This window comes from Pongo pygmaeus, chromosome 6, assembly GCF_028885625.2.
Source record: "Pongo pygmaeus isolate AG05252 chromosome 6, NHGRI_mPonPyg2-v2.0_pri, whole genome shotgun sequence".
NCBI lineage: Eukaryota > Metazoa > Chordata > Mammalia > Primates > Hominidae > Pongo > Pongo pygmaeus.
In genome coordinates this window covers 74,554,682-74,560,781 of record NC_072379.2, presented here as the reverse complement: position 1 = coordinate 74,560,781, position 6,100 = coordinate 74,554,682, and positions in this window count along the sequence as shown.

Genomic DNA, 6,100 nt, shown 5'->3' with positions numbered 1-6,100 from the left:
TCTGTTTTCTCGTGACAGAAATCAGGTTTCCCTTTCCCCATCCCTAAGTGCCTAACTTAGGTCTGAAACAGCCTGTTTATTAGTCTGACTCTCTCAACCATAAAACATAAGCTTTATTTAATTCTGCCTTTGAACACACTTAGGTTTCCCCTTAATTTTCATATTATTTTATCCAAGTTTTCCTGAGTATCTTAAATTCGTTGAATAAGCTTTTTTTTTTTTTTTTTTAAACACTAGTCTTCCCTTAATTCATTGCTAACTCAAGCCATCCTTACTATTAAACCCAAATCAGTCCTCTAAGTTCATTATGGCCTTTCTAGTAAAAAAAAAAAAAATTTTTTAAAAACTTCATTTTCATTTTTCTTCTGCTGTATTTTCTGACTACTACTGCATACTTCTCTGATACAGATTCTGTTTGTATTTTTTATATTCTCATTTGACATGATCTATGTCTATATATGATATAGGTCCCCTTTTGTCTCAAAATTTTTAATTATGTGACTTCAAAAATCATGTATATCTCTAGTAGGGCTTCCAAATCTGCTTCTCCGTATGTGACCAGTCACCTGTCTGCTTTCACATTTAGCTAGTGAACTACACATTTACTAAAATGTGTAAATTTTACACATTTAGTGACTGTGTAAAATCAAAAAAAGTTAATGACATTTTATCATATCCTTTCTATTATGTTTGCATCTTGTCCTCATGTCCCATTTACTTCATTATCACCATTCATTTCTTCAAAATTATCTTTTAGATACACTCATACAAAAATCAATCCTTGTTTTCTTGCTTGTGTCTTTTAACCTTGGAAAATTTCTTGCTTATGTCTTTTAACCTTGGAAAATTACATTGCGTAAATTAAACAGATTTTTCTGATGATCTGTGCTTCTTATATACTATTAGAGTGCATGCATAGTATCTCCTGAAAAGGATGGAAAGTAGAAGAAACATTTGCTTTTAGTCACTTAATTTTGAATCTTTTTTTCTTCATCTTTTGAATTAATTTTTTTTTTTAACTATATCTAGTTTTAGTGGAGTTTGAGTCAGAAAAAAACAAGAATTTGAAACAAGTAAAAAGATAGAAGAGAAATAAAGATGGCATGTGACTACTTTCAGAGAGAGTTAAGTAACTGTCAGAATAAGCCTGGAATAAAACAGGCTGTAAACTAATAAAACTACAAACACACATTCAGGTGAAGCAGAAGTATAGCCATAAAACATCTAGAAGGAGTGAATGAGGCTTTTAGCTTTTCTTAGGTCAATGTCCAATGTGCTTTTTTCCATGGGAATAGGATAGGTACTAATACGCTTTTCTAAACTGCTCTCAAACCTTATCCAGAGGACATGGTAAAGATATGTTACAGAAATTTTTCTGATACTTCCTGGAATAACTTTAAGTTACACCCTAGTAGACTGGTCATTCTAATAAAATCCAGTACTGTAACAAACCTCTGTATGTTGGTATAGCACATTGGCCCTTTATAGAGTTCTTTCCTATGTTTTTCTTATGTGATTTCCCACAGTTCCATGAGTCCAACAAAGGAAAGTGATAGGCTCCTTATCTTTCAGAAGAGGAAGGAAAGGCATGAAGAAGTTGAGGGACTGGCTGAAGATCACATACTTACTAAGTAGTACAATTGGAGCCAGACCAAGTTTCTCTGTCTCCCATATCTGTGTTCTATCGTTTAAAATATGTATTGGAAATCCCTGCTGACTCAGATTGGTATGATTAAAAATGAGAGGAAAGTTCAAATAGTTAGTAGTGACAATCAAACTAATACTGCTGGACTAAGATTTTGATAGCATTGTTTTCTAAAATATTTTAACTGGAGAATGAACACTTATAAAATGCTTTGGAACATAATCTTTAGCTTAATTTTCTGTTAAAATTTAGTACCCCTTCATCATTCCAGTAAAGACTGATCCATTGTCTAAGGAAATTATAAGTAATAGAGATTAATGTATTTGAGATTTGAAATAATAATAGTATGAAAATATTAGATACCACATAAATTGTTTGAAATTACTGAATAACCATCTTAAGTATGGAACATTTAAATGGCTATATTTTATTTGTGTACAGTTTTTCTGTGCCTTTTTTGTTAGGCCAGTGAAGCAATTATTTTCTCTAAGAAAATGACAATATAGCACACTTCAGATTGTCTGATTTACAGTTTGGAAAGGACACTGCAATGTTCAAATAGGTAGGAGACCATCAAAAACAATTAAAGTAACATATTAGGAGACTTGAAACTTTAACCTAATAAATCCTTCATGGTTCTTAGCCTTACTATTGTGATGTAATTCTAGATATTTTCTTGGAGGGCATGTGCCCAGCTCTCCCGCCCCCCATTTTGTTTGTCTTTTAAAGTTCTTAGAATAAACAGTTCTTTATATAATAATTATATTTTATTTAAGAAAATAGTTAGGTACTTTTTAAAAGATGTAAATTTTTAAATTTACAAATACATATGGGTCTTTGATAAGCAATAGGAATTGAATTTCAAGTTACTAGGGTTATAAGCAAAAGGTTGCTTACCATAATGTCATTAGGTCATGATTTTTAGCTCACATCTGGAAGCAGCAACTACTTGGCTCAAGTACATATAAGAGTAATTAGTTTTATTCTCTGTTTTTTATAAGATCGGGTTTCAGATGAGATGTTTATCTTAGACTATTTTCTTTTAGGGAAGAATTTTACATGTTTGAGATGGTGGAGTAAAAAGACTGTTAAACATTTCTTTAAAAAATTTATTTTTACATTACAACAATGTATTTATGATGTGTTTAGATCAAAAATTTAACTTCTGTGTCCCAGATCTACTTTCAAAGTGAGATTTTCACTTGTCAGCTTAAATTTCTGACTAGAACTAACATTTGTGTTTTTTTGTGCTTAGAATACAAATTTCACAGTGGATTTTTGAAGTTTGTCCTTAAATTGGATAAAATCAAGTGATTAAAGTTACTAAAGAGATAAAAATGGTAATTTCCATTTTAAAAACTAATTTGGTTGTGTTTAGTTATTTGTACAAGTATTTATCACAGACTCTAAATTGAAAAATATAGTATGATCTATATTTGACCCTAAAAATGTTCCATTAATTTGATAAATACGGCAAATTTTTCATAACTAAATCTAAGTCTTCTAAAAGGAAGCTGTTACCCTTCTGTTTTTAATTACATTAATTGAAATGTGTTTTAAGAGATACGATTTCAGCATATTTTGTATATTAAAAAACAAAAAAGGTTTAGTATTGAGCCAATGGCCAAAAGGTAATATTACTACCATGTAGACTGTTATAGTTCAAATTGTCCCACTTCCCCCAGAATTTTAGAAACTAGAAGTCTGGGAGGTACCATATCAGCTGTAGTTGGGTAATTCCAAGTGCTGATGGTACTATTCATCTTTTTTATTATTGTGTCAGATGAAACAAATGCCAAGTTGCAAAATATGCAGATTTTTATTATATAATGGTTTTGGGCATAAATTATTAACAAGCCATGCCTTATATGTTTCATCTTATATTTTTCTTTAGAACTAAACTATAACAGATTTTGGAAAATGATTTGACGTGCTTGCTCACTTGATTCACTTGGTCAGATATTTGAATGATGGTATTACCTAGATTCTAATCCTTGATTCTAGTTATATAATAAATAATATAGAATATGAAAATATGTTTGGGCATTTACTGTTTATATTATGTAGTAGCCTCCATCATGACACACTTACTACATTTATGAATTGAGCAGTTCTGTAATTGTAATTATTATTGCTGTTCATGTAACAAAACATGCTCATGATAGTAGCAAACAAATAGAAATGCCCCCAAAATGCTATTTTTTTAATTCAGTTGTAACTGTTACTCTTGTAGTTGTGTATGATGCAATAAAATTTGTAAAAAAATTTCAGCATGAAAAATAAAATTTGTATCACTCATGTATTTTGGCTATGCTTTTGAAATTTCCTTGACATAAACAAATCAGTGTAGATATTGAAAATCTTTTACCTTTAATCCTTTTAATCCTTATAGTCCTTACCTGAACTCTACTTTAGCATTATCTTTGATTTCTTTTTTTCATTCACTTAACTTCCAGTCAGTACTCAAGCTTTATCCATTCTACCTCTGTAATGTCTCTGGAATTTATCTTGTATGTGAAATTTCCCTTGCTATTATAGACATACCTTGGATATACTGCAGGTTTGGTTCCACACCATATCGATAAAGTGATATAATAAAGCAAGTTACACACCTTTTTTTGGTTTCCCAGTGCATATGAAAGTTATGTTTACATCATACTGTAGTCTTTTAAGTGTGCAATAGCATTATGTCGAAAAACACAATATACATGCCTTAATAAAAAATAGGCTGTGTGCAGTGGCTCACACCTGTAATCCCAGCACTTTCGGAGGCCAAGGTGGGAGGATCACCTGAGCCCAGAAGTTCAAGACCAAATTGGTTAACATGGCGAGACCCCATATAAAATACATACATACATACATATACACACACACACACACACACACACACAATTGCTAAAAAATGTTAACAATCATCTGAATGTTCAGAAGTTTGTACTCCTTTTGCTGACAGAGGATCTTGTCTGGATGTTGTTTGCTGATAGATCTATGTAGTGGTTACTAAAGTTGGGGTGGCTATGGCAATTTCTTGAGAAAACAATGAAGTTTATCACATCTATTGCCTTGTCCTTTCATGAAAGATTTCTCTAGCATGTGATGTTGTTTTGATAGCATTTTACCAATGGTAGATCTTTTTTCAAAATTGGAGCCAGTCCTCTCAATCTCTGCCTCTGCTTTTTCAACCATGTTTAAATAATTTTCTAAATTCTTTATTGTCATTTCAGCAATGGTCTCAGCATCTTCACCAGGAGTAGATTCCAACTCAAGAAACCACTTTCTTAGCTCATTCATAAGAAACAATTCCTCATCTGTTCAAGTTTTGGCGTCAAGTTGTAGCAATTCAGTCACATCTACAGACTCCATTGCTAAATTTTAGTTCTCTTGCTATTTCCACATCTGCTGTGACTTCCTTCACTGAAGTCATGAACCCCTCAAAATTATCCATGAGAGTTGAAATCAACTTCTTTCAAATTCCTGTTAATGTTCATATTTAGACCTCTTCCCCTGAATCACAAATGTTCTTAATGGCATCTGGAATGGCAAATCCTTTCTGGAAGGTTTCAATTTACTTTGCCCAGATCCATCAGAGGAATCACTACCTATGACAGCTATGGTCTTACAAAATGTACTTCTTATATAGTAAGATTCAAAAGTCAAATTTACTCCCTGATCCATGGCTGCAGAATGCATGTTGTGTTAAGAGGCATGAAAACAACATTAATCTATTTGTACATCATCAGAGCTGTTGGGTGACCAGGTACATTGTCAATGAGTAGTAATACTTTGAAAGGAATTTTTTTTTCCAAGCAGGTCTCAACAATGGGCTTAAAATATTCAGTGAACCGTGTTGTAAACAGATGTCCTATTATCCAGACTGTTCCATTTATTGAACACAGGCAGAGTAGGTAAAAGTTTTAAGGGTCCTAGGATTTTCAGGATGGCAAAGGAGCATTGGCTTCAAATTAAAGTCATCAGCTACATTCACCACTACAGAGAGTCAGCCTGTCCTTTAAAGCTTTAAAGGCAAGCATTGACTTCTCTTTAACTATGAAAGTTTTAGATGGCACCTTTTTGTAAAAGAAGGTTGTTTTATCTACATTGAAAATATGTTGTTTAGTGTAACCACTTTCATCAATGATCTTAGCTAGATATTCTGGATAACTTACTGCAGGTTCTCCATCAGCACTTACTGCTTCACCTTGCACTTTTATATTATGGAAACAACCTATCTCCTTAAACATCATTAACCAACCTCTTGGTAGCTTGCAACTTTTCTTCAATAGCTTCCTCATCTCTCTCAGCCTTCATAGAATTGAAGCATGTTAGGGCTTTGCTCAGGATTAGGCTTTCGCTTAAGGCAATGTTGTGGCTAGTTTGATCTATCCAGACCACTAAAACATTCCCATATCGGCAATAAGGCTGTTTCATTTTCTTTTCATTCATGTTTTCTGGAAC